This window comes from Megalobrama amblycephala, linkage group LG6, assembly GCF_018812025.1.
Source record: "Megalobrama amblycephala isolate DHTTF-2021 linkage group LG6, ASM1881202v1, whole genome shotgun sequence".
Lineage (NCBI taxonomy): Eukaryota > Metazoa > Chordata > Actinopteri > Cypriniformes > Xenocyprididae > Megalobrama > Megalobrama amblycephala.
In genome coordinates, this window is record NC_063049.1 from 38,414,451 (window position 1) to 38,431,764 (window position 17,314).

Consider the following 17,314-nt stretch of genomic DNA (forward strand, 5'->3'; position numbering starts at 1 on the left):
TCATCCCATGCATCTGTTGCTAATTCCAAAACGTAATTTTAGAGCTAGTAACACAGGCTTTAGCCATTGATAGCAGACTAATGCAGTTATTGATGCAGTTATTAGAGAGAGAGAGAGAGAGAGAGAGAGAGAGACAGAGAGATTAAGTGTGTGTGAGTCTTTGCATCTCTCAGCAGTGTCTGTCAGCAGCGTCTCTACTAATAGTGAAACTGTAAGTTTATCTGATTCAAGAACAGTGCCGTTATTACCTTGCTAGTGAGAAATGTCATGTAGCTTTTAAAGGGGTCCTTGATTATGATTTCACTTTGCATTGAACTTTGAGCGTTGTAACTTTGCAGATGTTGTTTATGCTCAAACAGCATAAACACTTATGAGAGTAAAAAAGTTTTTACTGTGTCACTATTGCTTTGTTAAAGATCGTTTGATATATATGGATTATGTGTACATGTCTAACCAAAATCACCAGTGACCAGTAATTTCTGATATGTCATGATTCATTCAACTTCACATTGTTTCTCTTAGTAGGATGAAAATAATCTGTTATTTAAACTGTGATTAGTATAGAAAGAGATCAAAGAACGTTCCCTTTACAGTCACTGGAACTGTCAATCAAACAGTGCGAGTGTTCTGGACTCTCGCCAAAATTCCCGTTAGAATCAATTAATCTCTTATTTACATTGTGTTTGCACTGTTAGTTATGATGAAAGCATTCGTTTGTGTGCAGATATCGAGATCACTGCATTCATGCACTCAACATGTCTGTGATCAGCTACATACTTATCACTGCAACCTTTCCTGCCACGATCTAAATGTAATGGTATAATCAACACTTTTCATGATTAGTAAAGCTTGAACTGTAATAGTAAACACATGCTAAAATGTTTTCAAGAGAATTCCACCTCTACTACTTAGCTATTTCCATATGCATAGATGTTAGCCAATCACAGTAGTGGCCGTTCACAGTGATGTCTCACAGCAGACACGCCCTTAAAACAGAATGTTCAAATCAGGGGGCTAAAATCAGCGTAGGAAAATTGCCTTTTATTTCTAAATTATGACAATTTTTGATGTAAAAAAAATCATACTAACATTATAAGTGCATACCAGGAAACATTATAAAATAATGCAGTTCATGACCCCTTTAAGTTGCTAAACTATTTTACTGATAATAAAATCATCAGAGCAGCGCTGACGACACGTTTCTGTGCGAGGGTTTGTCCTGACGTGGGTATATTAGTAATATATTTTATGGCTAGAAAAGGCTTTTAGCCAACCAGATTCGAGAACCAGAACTGTTATTTTACATTATATAGTTAAATGTAATATCTTTTTTTTGGACCTTTGTGCAATTCAGAAATGCATCTGTTTTGAGTTACATTAGATCCTCATTGAGTTCCACCCACCACACCAGGAGAAGCCAGGAATTGATTTATCTACTTATCAACACACTAATGCTATTAAATATTACCGAAGCATGACAGTATACCTAGTGGCACTGTCTGCTGTCATCCTGTAGTGCTAACGGGGGACCAAAAAACAGACGTCTGCACTAAATTGCTCTGTTATATAACATCTGAAGCACAATCAAGTAAGCTGCCTCCAACAAACTTCGGTCAAGGACAGCCGTGTACTTCAAGGTCAAGTGTTCTGTCAGTCCTTGAAAGGATTTCAGTGTGAACATCAGACTGCTGCTCCCTCACACTTAAAGTCCTCCTGAAATCAAAATTTAAGTTTTTTAGCTTTTAGTATGAATATGTTAGCCTTAAAGGTGGTACAGAGGATGTTTTCGTCGACTGAGTTTTTGAAATGAGCGCATGCGGAAGAACAACCCCCCTCCTTCACAGCTCATTTCAAGTGAACGCCTCCCAAAACTCGTGCACGAGTGTTTGTTTACCACCGGAATTCGCTGTGTTATTAAGCCGGACACACATTTAACGACTAGCTAAAACATTCTGACTGTGCTCAACATACAGCGATAGTTTCCTGCTCCTGAAGCAGATTTATATACTTTCACATGGAATTTGAACACCGACTGTAATCGCAGACTGAACGCAACTGGCTCTGACTGGACGCGTTTGAGCGCGATCAGTCATAAGTATCAATTTACATTCATAATCGGCCTTACAATCGTTAAGCCGCGCACACACTTAGTGGATTCATTATGTCGGACTCACCACAGGTAACTCATAATCTGCAGTTGTTACTTCTGTCACCCGACAAAAACATTGCATGCGGAGTGTGGAAAGTTACTAGAGCGCGCAGCCGCGCGTCTCTCACAAGGAACGTCATGGCAGTGATTGACAAGCCAGAGGGCCAATCCGCGCACGCCTCTCACAATGGCAGTGATTGACAAGCCAGAGGGCCAATCGTTTACGCGATGATCGCGTAAACGATTGGCTGAAGTTTTTAAGGCCCTACCTCATGCACAGATGATGTATATTAATATTATTCCTTTCAGTGCACCTAATAAATAGTCTTTTATCAGTTAGTAAAGACAGTTTCAAGTAATATTGCAAAAATGTATAAAACAAAACATCCTCTGTACCACCTTTAAGGTTATGAATAAGCAGGTGTGTTCCAAAACAATGACAAAATTCACATTTAGGAGATATAAGAATTCAAAATTTACAGTCTCTCACTTCTGCTAAAATGGATCACGGATTTTCATGACATCACCGTGCACTTTAGCTTGTCATCAGATATTCTGTCCAATCAAATGCTTTCTAGAATCTAAAGCATTCCGCCCCCTACATTACAAATACACGCTGAAGCTGTGGCTGAAATCGGTCACTTGTTCACACATTAACTTTTTTCTACATGGTGAATGGCACATAGGGGATAGGGAACGATTCAAACAGTGTAAATATGCTTTCCATTGAGGTGAATGAAGTCTGGTTTCACGTCAGTGTCATGCGAACCGCCGCAGCATGCACAGTCTGCTTCAGTGGGCCTTTAATATTTATTTCTAAAACTATTTTTCATCCTTCACTCTAAAAAATGCTGGGTAAAATATGGACAAACCCAGGGATTTTAGCCATTTTTTTCAACCAATTTTGGATTTATTTTTTTAGCCAGCAATATAGTAATATAGTAAAAGGCATGTTTTTGCTCACCCCCAAATAGGGGCAAATTTGTGGGGTATTTTAAGCTGAAACTTGACCAGTCCAGAGACTTATATTACATCTTGTGAAAGCCTTGTGAAAGAGGGCATAATAGGTGCCCATAATAGGTAAATATTTGTCCATATTTAACCCAACTTGGGTTGTTTTTAACCCAGCATTTTTTAGAGTGTTAGGTTTATGGATTTGAACAAACCTCAAAAGTAAGGATTAAACATATTTCAGCTCTTCCTATACAATTTGTTCTACGGACATGAATGAAATTATTCAGGTGAAGTATGCTATTATTTTTCTAATAATTCTGACTTATGACTGTTGCCTGACAGATGAGAAAAGAGACAAAATATCTTACAGTGAAGGAGGGATCTTTCAACAGATGTTGTGAACTATTAAGGGAACTTTTTTTTTTGCATGTAGTTTATTACTTAGACAACAAACTTACTGTTAAGTTACAAGACTGTTACAAGTGTCAGACACGTTTTGATGAGGTTTGCAATAGATATTGTGTATGTTTAACACTTGTTTTTTTGTTAAAGCAAGGCATTACTCATCTAAAGAAGCAGTTTTAAGGGCAGCCCAGAAAGTCCCTTTTATTCAGAAACCAATGAAGAGAAATATATTATCTCTCGTCATGCATATAGTAAACAACGTACATGATTTATTCTTTCACATTTTAATGGAATATAGTCCACCCAAAAATAAAAATTCCATTAATGTTCCAAACCCATATGCTGTCCATGAAACACTAAAGAATATGTTTTACTTTTCTTTACACAGCTGTTTTGCATACAATGACAGTTCATACCACCAGAGCTGTCAAGCTCCAAAAACATCATAAAAGACTAAACACACAATATCTTTCTGAGGAACAAACTGAAAATCAAGTTATTTTGGTAATTTTGGGATGTATGGGATTTATTGTTGCCTAGCAACTAGCGGTTACATTTGCAATATTCAAAACGTCTAGAGTCTAGAAACAAACTAGAGAGTTCATGTCCTCATGGGGATCCGATTTGCCTCAAGGATCAGTCGACCTGAGATTTCTTTTTCTTTTTTTACATGTCATGCAAGAATTTAAATAATCAAGTCAGTTTTATTTCACAATGTACGATGTTTCCCGGCAGCTTTACAGTAGAAATATTGCAGAAATAATGTCTTCTATTTGGTCTTCACTTAGTAGTGTTATTTAAAGTTTGATTCAAAATTATGCCTTAATATATTTGTTGTATTTGTTAAAGGCACACTAAGTAAATTTTCACCACTAGAGTTTGCTTATTCAAAACAAAGGTGTAGCTTGATGATGCCTTGATTTTGCAGAATCATGGGAGGTGTTCTCTTCACGTCTACATCCGGTGGAAATGAATTGGTACGGGACTCGGGCAGAAATCATGTTCATGGATGAGATTATTAAAGTTGCCATCGAATGTTTTTTTACAAGATGTAATATAAGTCTAAGGTGTCCCCTGAATGTGTCTGTGAAGTTTCAGCTCAAAATGCCCCATAGATTTTTTTTAATTACTTTTTTTAACTGCCTATTTTGGGGCATAATTAGAAATGCGCCAATTCAGGTTGCGGCCCCTTTAAATCGCGCGCTCCCCGTCCCCGGATCTCGCGCTTGCCTTAAACAGTGCATAAACAAAGTTTACACAGCTAATATAACCCTCAAAATGGATCTTTACAAAGTGTTCGTCATGCATACTGCATGCTTGCGTCGGATTATGTGAGTATTGTATTTATTTGGATGTTTGATTCTGAATGAATTTGAGGCTGTGCTCCGTGGCTAACAGCTAATGCTACACTGTTGGAGAGATTTATAAAGAATGAAGTTGTGTTTATGAATTATACAGACTGCAAGTGTTTAATAATGAAAATAACGATGGCTCTTGTCTCCGTGAATACAGTAAGAAACGATGGTAACTTTAACCACATTTAACAGTACATTAGCAACATGCTAACAAAACATTTAGATAGACAGTTTACAAATATCACTAAAAATATCATGTTATCATGGATCATGTCAGTTATTATTGCTTCATCTGCCATTTTTCACTGTTGTCCTTGCTTGCTTACCTAGACTGATGATTCAGCTGAGCACAGATCCAGACGTTAATACTGGCTGCCCTTGTGTAATGCCTCGATCATGGGCTGGCATATGCAAATATTGGGGGCGTACATATTAATGAGCCCGACTGTTACTTAACAGTCGGTGTTATGTTGAGATTCGCCTGTTTTTCAGAGGTCTTTTAAACAAATTAGATTTATATAAGAAGGAGGAAACAATGGAGTTTGAGGGTCCGTGTACGTTTTGATAGTTTGTTTTCCAATTTGAAATGAAATAAGCAGAAACGAGAAAACGGTCGTTTCCCGTTTTTTCGTTTGTTAAAAAAAACGGAAAAACGAGATTTTGACTCGATTTTCGTTTTTTCGGGTCACGGATAGAAAATGGAAACACGACTTCAAAACTCGTTTTCCACATGTGGGCGGTCATTACACGCCCCTTTCAGCCGATTGGTCAATCAAATCTGAGCCGGTGACGTCATCTTCAGTTCGTTCAACAAAATAACAGTCCTCTGCCGCTATATCAGTAGATGTCATAAAAAATTTCACAGAAATATTTATTTCAGAAATGTTAATCAGCACACAGACTGTTGTAATGCTGTTTGTAGTTTAATATGCATAGTGAAACTACCCACACAGAGGAGCGGATGAAAAGCACAGATTTAAAAAAAAAAAAAAAAAAAAACTACAGTTTTTATTTTATTCTATTTTGAATAAATAGAATAAATCACAATAAATAAGTAGTGTAAGCAATTTTGAAAAACGAACAATAGCTCATCTCTCTTTATTTATTTATTTATTTTATATAGCCTAACATTGCCTGCTGAATATAGGCTAATGTTAATAACCCTTAAAAGATTGAGGGAATATGTAAAGATCAAACATTAAAGATCAAAATTACAGCTACATAGCTATTTTAGTTATGGCAAAAATAATTTATAAATGTTAAGCCAAAACGAATTAATTTAAAGCTGAACTGAAACAGAAACCGGCATTAACTACCTCTCTAATTTGACACAAATCCAAATGTTTCAATATTCACGATTTGGAGGCTAAACTATATTTATTATTTAAACGCTTTTATTGTAGCCTAGACAGACTACTTAAAATGAGCAGTATAACTTTTTATATATTTGGTTGAATGTATGTTATTTTGACAGTTAACAGGCTGTGATGTCAAGTTACTAAAACTGATGTTGTGCGCGTGAGGCGCCGACGCATTCACTTGAATTTTCTTATAAAAGCGGAAACAACTTAAAATACTTAGACATTTATGGTCAAATATATGTAACACCATTCGAATCTGTGAAGGGTTAAATAGGCCTATTATTTTGTACACTCACAATAAAAACAAAACATTGCTCGTAAAATAAACAAAGAAATTATTCCTTTCTGTGAACTTCTCAAAAATGAACCGACACTCATATTGTCGGATTTTTTCCCCTTTCATTTTGGTAATATGTTAATTACTTAAGTGAAATAAATTTCGCGCATAGACATAGGCTATTTAGGCTATTCCTTTTATATACTTGAATCCTTTGTTCTCCTTTCACAGAAGCGCTGCAGGTGCGTGATGATGATGAACCCTCATGTTCTGTTGTTTATTTTGCTATTTGTTCATGTAGGCTAAAACTAAACCCTTGGGATTTTTTTAATGATTCACAGACATTTATCAAATTTCGTTTAATTCTAATTTAATATAATCTTGTCGGTTAATGAAACGATGATCGCATCAGTTGAAAGTCAGGGGGAAAAAACAGAAATTATATTGACAAGGCAACAATAATTTTCGTTTAGTTTAAGTTTTTCAAAACATCCACAGAACTGCATAGGCCTACAGTAAATTTTCCCGCTGTTTAAGCCACGAATATTTACAAAATAAAATAATTACAAAGATAATAAAAGATAATAAATAATTACAACGATAATAAAAGTTCTCTGTTTAATATACGAGAGTTTTTGTTTTGCTGTTGTCCACTAAAGCAATTGACGCAGAATCGCCAATAGCCGTTAAATCGAAATTGAAAGTAAAATGTTCAGGGCCATTTATAGCTAATTCATTCAAAAGCGAAGGAAAGACAGAAAAAGTGAGGATAGCAAGTAAACTGTGACATATAATAATGTTCACTGTGTTCATAAAAGTGTTTAATTTAAGAGATAAAATCTGTATGGCCATTTATAAGCCAAGGAAAACTAAAAAGCCCCCCGATGGTGATACCGTTATTAGGTGTTGCCACCTAGTGGATAGCCTATTTTCTAATATGCATAGTCTACTGCAAGGAATGCGTCTGCTAAATGATTGAATTTAAATGTATAAAATGTAAACAAAACATTAAAATAAGAAAAGAAAAAAAGAGTGCAGTAGCCACTGATCTATAATAGAGAATAGTCTATCATTATAGCCTATTGATCGGTGGTAGTAGCCCAAAGGATGTCATGTGCTTGGTAACAAATGTAGAGGCATTTTTTTACATTTTAAAAACACAATGACAGCTTAAAAACAGACTTAATTAAATTTACTGTAGTTTTTTTTTTTTTTTTTTTTTTACTTTTTTTTATCTGTGCAAACATATTTCTGTGAAATACGCGTTAGGTTGCACAGAAGAAAGCCGATTTATGACACTACTGATATAGCGGCAGAGGACTATTATTTTGTTGAACGAACTGAAGATGACGTCACTGGCTCAGATTTGATAGACCAATCAGCTGAAAGGGGCGTGTAATGACCGCCCACATGTGGAAAACGAGTTTTGAAGTCGTGTTTCCGTTTTCTATCCGTGACTCGAAAAAAACGAAAATCGAGTCAAAATCTCGTTTTTCCGTTTTTTTTAACAAACGAAAAAACGGGAAACGACCGTTTTCTCGTTTCTGCTTATTTCATTTCAAATTGGAAAACAAACTATCAAAACGTACACGGACCTGCTGCATACTACAGTAACGTTAAAGGTGCCCTAGAATTAAAAATTGAATTTACCTTGGCATAGTTGAATAACAAGAGTTCAGTACATGGAAATGACATAGAGTGAGTCTCAAAGGTCCGTGTACGTTTTGATAGTTTGTTTTCCAATTTGAAATGAAATAAGCAGAAACGAGAAAACGGTCGTTTCCCGTTTTTTCGTTTGTTAAAAAAAACGGAAAAACGAGATTTTGACTCGATTTTCGTTTTTTTCGAGTCACGGATAGAAAACGGAAACACGACTTCAAAACTCGTTTTCCACATGTGGGCGGTCATTACACGCCCCTTTCAGCTGATTGGTCTATCAAATCTGAGCCAGTGACGTCATCTTCAGTTCGTTCAACAAAATAACAGTCTCTCCTGCTATATCAGTAGATGTCATAAATCGGCTTTCTTCTGTGCAACCTAACGGGTATTTCACAGAAATATTTATTTCAGAAATGTTAATCAGCACACAGACTGTTGTAATGCGGTTTGTAGTTTAATATGCATGCTGAAACTGCGCTACCCACACAGAGGAGCGGGTAAAGCACAGATTTAAAAAAACAAACAAACAAAAAAAAAACTAGTTTTTATTTTATTCTATTTTGAATAAATAGAATAAATCACAATAAATAAGTAGTGTAAGCAGTTTTGAAAAACGAACAATAGCTCATCTCTCTATTTATTTTATATAGCCTAACATTGCCTGCTGAATATATAGGCTAATGTTAATAACCCTTTGGTTAAAAGATTGAGGGAATATGTAAAGATCAAACATTAAAGATTAAAATTACACTTACATAGCTATTTTAGTTATTACAAAAATAATATATATAAAACGAATTAATTTAAAGCTGAACTGAAACAGAAACCGGCGTTATAACTACCTCTCTAATTTGACACAAATCCAAATGTTTCAATATTCACGATTTGGAGGCTAAACTATATTTATTATTTGAACGCTTTTATTGTATAGCCTACAGACTACTTAAAATGAGCAGTATAACTTTTTATATATTTGGTTGAATAGGCTATGTTATTTTGACAGTCAACAGGCTGTGATGTCAAGTTACTAAAACTGATGTGTGTGCGCGTTAGGCGCCGACGCGTTCACTTGAATTTTCTTATAAAAGCGGAAACAACTTAAAATACTCAGACATTTATGGTCAAATATATGTAATACCATTCGAATCTGCGAAGGGTTAAATAGGCCTATTATTTTTGTACACTCACAATAAAAACAAAACATTGCTCGTAAAATAAACAAAGAAATTTTCTGCCGTCTCGGTTTCCTTTCTGTGAACGTCTCAAAAATGAACCGACACTCATATTGTCGCATTTTTTCCCCTTTCATTTTGGTAATATGTTAATTACTTAAGTGAAATAAATTTCGCGCATAGGCTATTTATTCGTTTTATATAATTGAATCCTTTTTTTCTCCGTTCACAGAAGCGCGGCAGGTGCGTGATGATGATGAATCCTCATGTTCTGTTGTTTATTTTGCTATTTGTTCATGTAGGCTAAAACTAACCCCCTGGGATTTTTTTAATGATTCACAGACATTTATCATATATGCATACAGTAAATTTTCCCGCTGTTTAAGCCACGAATATTTACAAAATAAAATAATTACAAAGATAATAAAAGTTCTATGTTCAATATACAAGAGTTTTTGTTTTGCTGTTGTCCACTAAAGCAGCTGACGCAGAATCGCCAATTGCCGTTAAATCGAAATTGAAAGTAAAATGTTCAGGGCCATTTAATTCATTCAAAAGCGAAGGAAAGACAGAAAAAGTGAGGATAGCAAGTAAACTGTGACGTATAATAATGTTCACTGTGTTCATAAAAGTGTTTAATTTAAGAGATAAAATCTGCATGGCCATTTATAAGTAAGGAAAACTAAAAAGCCCCCCGATGGTGATACCGTTATTAGGTGTTGCCACACAGTGGATAGCCTATTTTCTAATATGACTTCATAGTCTACTATATAGCCATGCAAGGAATGCGTCTGCTAAATGATTGAATTTAAATGTATAAAATGTAAACAAAACATTAAAATAAGAAAAAAAAAAATGAGTCCAGTAGCCACTGATCTATAGAGAATCTATCATTATGTACTATAGCCTATTGATCGGTGGTAGTATCCCAAAGGATGTCATGCGCTTGGTAACAGATGCATTTACATTTTACATTTAAAAAAAAACAATGACAGCTTAAAAACAGACTAGGTTTTTTAAACTTTTTTATCTGTGCAAACATATTTCTGTGAAATACGCGTTAGGTTGCACAGAAGAAAGCCGATTTATGACATCTACTGATATAGCGGCAGAGGACTATTATTTTGTTGAACGAACTGAAGATGACGTCACTGGCTCAGATTTGATTGACCAATCGGCTGAAAGGGGCGTGTAATGACCGCCCACATGTGGAAAACGAGTTTTGAAGTCGTGTTCCCGTTTTCTATCCGTGACCCGAAAAAAACGAAAATCGAGTCAAAATCTCGTTTTTCCGTTTTTTTTAACAAACGAAAAAACGGGAAACGACCGTTTTCTCGTTTCTGCGTATTTCATTTCAAATTGGAAAACAAACTATCAAAACGTACACGGACCGCAGCAGAGCAGGGCCGAGTGTTGTGCGAGCAGAAATAAGGCTGTTGGAGAGATAGCTAATGAGAGACAAGCACAACACACGTCTCGAGAGCAGCAGAACTTTTATTATGCCTCAGATTCCGATTCCGATTCTTCTGGTCATAAGTATGTGAGGTAACGCAGCGCTGTTTTATCGAATCCGATACATTTGTGTTTTAAAAGTTGTTATAGTGCTACTCTGCATTCGCTCGGCAGCTACTATTGAGACATGTTGCACATTGCAGTAAGCTAGATCGAAATTAGCCATGGTAAAACATGGTCCTGGCAGTAAATCAAGAAAACGAGATTTAAACAATAAGACTTGCTGTGTTGAGCTATGTAACATGATTAGTTTTCTATCGATGAATGTATCCAAACAGTTGCTCACCTGTCTAATAAAACACATTAATATATTAAAGCGTGTTTCCATTGTTTTAAAAAAATAAAACTGCAAACGCAGGTATGATGCCATTTATAGGTGATGCACGGACACGGAAACATTCTTGGAAACATTTGGGATAATGTAAGTGTGCAAGTCAAGAAAATACATAACACTGTTCTAGTGATTTTTGGATATTTTATTTAAAAAATCATACATATTGTGCCTTTAAGTTGGTGTGGGGGCATCTTGCAAAGGCACTCGAGCACCTACAGAAAAACACGAGATTCATCTGCTTCTTTACAACAGTTTTCAATTCCATCTGAATTGCTGTTTTATATATTTTTATGGTAATTTTTGTTGTAGTTAATTACAGATTCAAAGAGGCAAGCAAATTCGCTCCAGGCATGTCATTGTGCCCGAGCGTGCCTTGCACCTGACTTGACGTTTGCCCTCGGTTTTACCATGACCTTCACTTTGTCCTTTGCTTTTGTTGTGCAACTGTGCATTTAAACATCCCTGTCAGACAGTGCAGTGGGATTCAGTGCTATCTCAGGAGAACAGGGGTCATTTCTCTCTTGTTTCTTCTCTTTGGCTGTCAGGGAGGGCCCTCTATTATGGCTGTGTGAAATGGTTGTATAGAGGGGCGGACAGCATTCGCAGGGCAGTGTGGTGTTTGTTTAAAGGCTGAGGCAGAGGCTGACCCAGCAGAAAGGAGCTCTTGTATGCCAGAGACACAGGATGCCAAAGCTCACCTTCCTCTTTCCTGCCATTCCCCCTTAGGGGCTTTGCCAATGCAAATGCGCGCCGAATGAATACACTCACAATAAATGACTTCAGTTCAGTCCATTTAGCTCTGTTTCCAAGCCTAGTGAGCTTGCTGTTATCCTTCTAAGGCAGCATGTTAACTGAAATGAACCCTCATAAGTGACTGGTTTTGGAACATTTGTGAATCCAGGCATTTTCTGTGTTCACTGTTCATGTATTTCTTATTGAAACAGGAGGTTTGGATTGGGACCTATCAAAAATCTGTTAAAATTATTTGCTACAATGTGTCCAATGTTTTATCTGTTTTTCTGGAAGAGATAGACTACTTATTCAAAACATTTTGCCAAAGATTTTTTAAATAGTTTTGAAATAAATCTCTTATGCTCACCAAGTCTGAAATTATCTGATATTGAATACAGTAAAAACAGTAATATTGTAAAATATTTTTACAATTTAAAATAACTATTTTTTCTATTTGAATATATTTTAATATGTAATTTATTCCTGTGAAGCAAAGATGAATTTTCAGCCTTCACTGTCACATGATCCTTCAGAAATCATTCAAATATGCATATTTGGTGCTCATGAAATTTCTTATTATTATCAATGTTGAAAACATATCACAAAATAGAAATCTTTTGTAACATTATAAATGTTACAATGAATAAAAAGTATTAATTTCTTTTTTTGAGCAGTAATTTATTTATTTTATCAAGTTTGTTTGATCAATTTTGTCTTCATGTGGTCTTGAAAGAGATATTTCTACATGAATTTACTTTCATTGATGTAATTCAATATTAGACCTATTCATGTATGTTAAACTATTTGTTTTTAAATATTTATATTTTTCTGTTATAAAATAATACTTTAGGTTAACTGACAAAACATTCTTTACAGTGTATGCAGGAACGTGTCATGCCAGTACTCTTATAAGCATAAAAGATATTGGCCAAAATATATAGGCTGAACTGTTTTCAACGAGCTTCTTTCAGTCCATTCTGGCATTGCCTTATTCATACATATGATGTTGCCTTAGAATTTGGCAAATATTAGGTATCTTAGAAGGCAGTATAAGGTTGCTGCCTACCATTTGAAACCACATTAATATCTTGTCTAGATCGGCAGCTCACAAGGTTTCAGAACAGCTAAGGTCTGCCTACATATGGAAGGTCAAAACAACATGTCTTGCATCTCTGAATTTGCATTTTTATTTCAACTTTGGCAAATCAGTGCTGGATCTGAACGTAATATATTATGTGAGATCAATTATTTCCTTCTCTCACTTTCTTGGTAGAACCCCGAGGTGTGTTCCCCGCCCAGGCGCAAAGAGAGCGTGCCGGCAAGGTTGATTGATAACCTCCCACTCACCGCAGCACTCATCCCTTGCCTGCCTTGCGGTTTTCTCCGCTCTGTGGACTGGACTTCCTCTGGCTAAGACAGAGATCACGGAGGCCCATTAGCAGGCCCCTCACGCAGGTGTCGTCAGAGCCTCATGCTGTGCAGCGGGCTGGATTCACCTTGCCTTTGGAGGAGAGTGCACTAGACAGAGAAACAACAAGGTTAGGAAAGATGCAGGGGAAGGTTGAACTGTAAATTAATTTAACCCTGCAAGCATAGATATTGCTGGAGTACTTATTAGAAATCCTATAAATAATTTGTTTATATACAGTTATATGGAAGCTTGTTTCCACCAGTGAATAAAAAATAAAAAAGGTAATTGCAACTTTTTATCTGACAATTCTGGCTTTTTTTTCCCCTCAGAATTGCGTGATATAAACTGTCATTTGCGAGATATAAAGTCAGGATTGTGAGATACAAACTTGCAAAGTCTTTTTTCCCCCCTCAGAATTGGACTTTTTACATTTTAAACACACAATTTTAAGTTTATATCTCACAATTCTGAGTAAAGAAATGGCGAGAGATAAAATCGCAATTGCGAGAAAAAAAGTCAGAATTGTGAGATACAAACTGGATGGATGGATGGGTGGGTGGGTGTTTGGATGGATGGATGGATGGATGGATGGATGGATGGATGGGTGGGTGGATGGGTGGGTGGGTGGATGGGTGGGTGGATGGATAGATGGGTGGGTGTTTGGATGGATGGATGTTTGGATGGATGGATGGATGGATGGATGGATGGATGGATGGATGGATGGATGGATGGATGGATGGGTGGATGGGTGGGTGGATGGATGGGTGGGTGGGTGGGTGTTTGGATGGATGGATGGATAGATGGGTGGGTTTTTGGATGGATGGATGGATAGATGGGTGGGTTTTTGGATGGATGGATGGATGGATGGATAGATGGGTGGGTGTTTGGATGGATGGATGGATGGATGGATGGATGGATGGATGGATAGATGGGTGGGTGGGTGTTTGGATGGATGATGGATGGATGGATGGATGGATGGATGGATGGATGGATGGATGGATGGATGGATGGATGGATGGGTGGGTGGGTGGATGATGGATGGATGGATGGATGGATAGATGGATGGATGGATGGATGGGTGGGTGGGTGGATGGATGATGGATGGATGGATGGATGGATGGATGGATGGATGGATGGGTGGGTGGGTGGATGGATGGATGGATGGATGGATGGATGGGTGTTTGGATGGATGGATGGATGGATAGATGAGTGGGCGGGTGTTTGGATGGATGGATGGATGGATGGATGGATGGGTGGGTGGGTGGATGGATGGATGGATGGATGGATGGATGGATGGGTGTTTGGATGGATGGATGGATAGATGAGTGGGCGGGTGTTTGGATGGATGGATGGATGGATGGATGGGTGGGTGGATGGATGGATGGATAGATGAGTGGGCGGGTGTTTGGATGGATGGATGGATGGATGGGTGGGTGGGTGTTTGGATGGATGGATGGATGGATGGATGGATGGGTGGGTGGATTGCTGCAGAATGTTGAGATACTTCTCATTCATTGTGGCTTGTCATTGATTAGTGGCAGAACTGCTAATTAGCACTATTTTATAAAGGCTCTAGCTCAGTGTTGTGCAATTTTAGACCTAAATTGGGTTTCTTATAATGCAATATAGCACAATTTAAATATCCATTAAAATTTAATTGCACAAATGAAGTATTTCAGATCCGTAGCCCGTGATATAATGATAAACACAAAGAAAATGGGTAACACCATGTGGCTCTTATTGAATCCCTAAATAGAAATAAAGCCACATAGCAGGCAGATCTTTACTCCTGCTGCAATTAAGACCTGTATCGATCTCCTCCCTATTACATTAAAACCATGCAGGGCTATAATTTAATCCATTTCAAGTTAATGTCCCTAAGAACACACCGTACAAAATCGTCAACATGACTAATTGTACTGTGCATCGCAAATAAACCACAGAGGCCCTATCATCCCAGCAGCTGATTACTGCAGGATGATAGATGAACTGACCTTGTATAACAGAGATCTGTTTTACAGATTCTGCTTTAAAACTCTTGTCGCAGACTCAGTTAGCAGACCAAAAACTCATTGAAAAAGAAATTTACCCTTTTCTCAAAGTGGAAACTCAGAGTACATGGGTCTCAAAAAGGCTTATCAGAACAAAAGAGGTCAAAATAAAGAGGGGATTATGGGTCTTCACTATGGATGGGAGTTGAATTTAACTAACTCTGATTCCAATTCCATTTAGAGGCCATATGTGTCACATTTTGAGTTTGTTTTTGATCTGTTTCCCCTTCCTGTTCATGTTGGAGTTTCTTTGTTATTCTTTGAGTCTGTTAATTTGTTCAGTTCTCCTCTGTTCTCCTTGTTTGTATCCTAGGTTACTCATTTGATTAGTGTCCTCAGTTCAGCTGTGTCTTGTTAATTAGTCTGGTTTAGTCCTTTGTTCACCTTGTATATAAGCCCTCAGTTTCTGTCTAGTCCTTGTCTTGCATTTATGTTACTTTCTGTGAAATTCTCCTAGTTATTATTCTTTTCGTGTTGGATACAATATTAAAAGATCTATGCTAAGGTTTCCTTCATCGTGCACTTCCTATCTGCCACAAATCCTGACAATATGAAAGCTCTTAACGAGTACAGTTTTCTGTACTGACAAAATTCAGTGTTAAAATTAGCTTGTTTTATTAAGTAGCAATTGGAATTGATTTACCACAAGGAATTTTTTCTAACCATATAAAAAATGCTACACATTTATGTTAAATCTCAGCCTGACACTAATGGCTGTAAATTGAAATTAATTGTACAAGATATTTTTACACTACATTTTAAATGTGCTCTCTGCTTTACACTACAATTAAAAAATTGGGGTCAGTGAGATTAAAAAAATATGTATTGTATTCAGCAAGAATGGATTAAATTGAACAAAAGTGACAGTAAAGATTTCTTACATTGTTACAAAAAAATTCTGGTTCAAATAAATGGTGTTCTTTTGAACTTTCTATTCATCAAATAAATATATTAAGCAGATCAAATGTTTTCAACATTGAAAATAAGACATCAAGCATTTTCTTTTTGCTTGTTTGTAGCCTATTCTTTGTAATCTTTCTTTTAATTATATTACAGTTTTTATTGTTATTAGCTGTGTTGTAGCACGTTGGGTTTGAGAAAAGTGCAATATAAATAAAATGTATTATTATTATTATTATTATTATTTCTTGAGCACCAAATCAGCATATTAGAATGAAATTTATAATTGTTTTTCACTGAAGACTGCAAAAATGACTGCTTAAAATTCAGCTTTGCATCACAGGAATAAATGACTGTAACACAGTTCATAGATGTGGGAAGAAGGAGGCGGGAACCGGCGAACATTTAACAAAACTTTAATTCAAAACGAAATACAAAATGAAAGTAATGCCGGCAGACCGTCGCGGACGTCTGCTGGCCACACAAACATAATAAAACATAAAATAAAGTCCAGGCCTGGTCCTCTCTCATCCTCCACTGTCGTCGCTCCTCCTCTTATGCTTCCGGAGCTCCTCCGTGAGAGACTCAAGGCCGGTGCGCCTCCCAGGTGGAGCTCATTAACTCTCGCACCACCGGCCTCGCGCCGTTCCCTCACGGCTCTCGCCCGCCCTGGTCGCCACAATGACTATTTAAAATATATTCAAATAGAACAGTTATTTTAAAGGGGTCATGAACTGAGAAATCAACTTTTCCTTGAGCTTTTGCTATATAAGAGGTAATCGTACTATAAGAATGTCCTGTAAGTTTCAGAACTTCCTTGTTAGTCCAATAAAAGCTTTTATTGACACCAGGCCCAGCGAATGACTCGTCCCGGAATGTGCCTATAGATAGGTGAAACCCCGCCTCTGCAGAAGAAATCAATACCTACTTCATCACTGCAATGTTAGCCCCGCCCACTGGCGTGTTGGCGAGATGACGAGGAGAGAAGAGCGATACAGGACTAAAAATAATCTGTTACTTAAACAGTAATTAAATTATACTG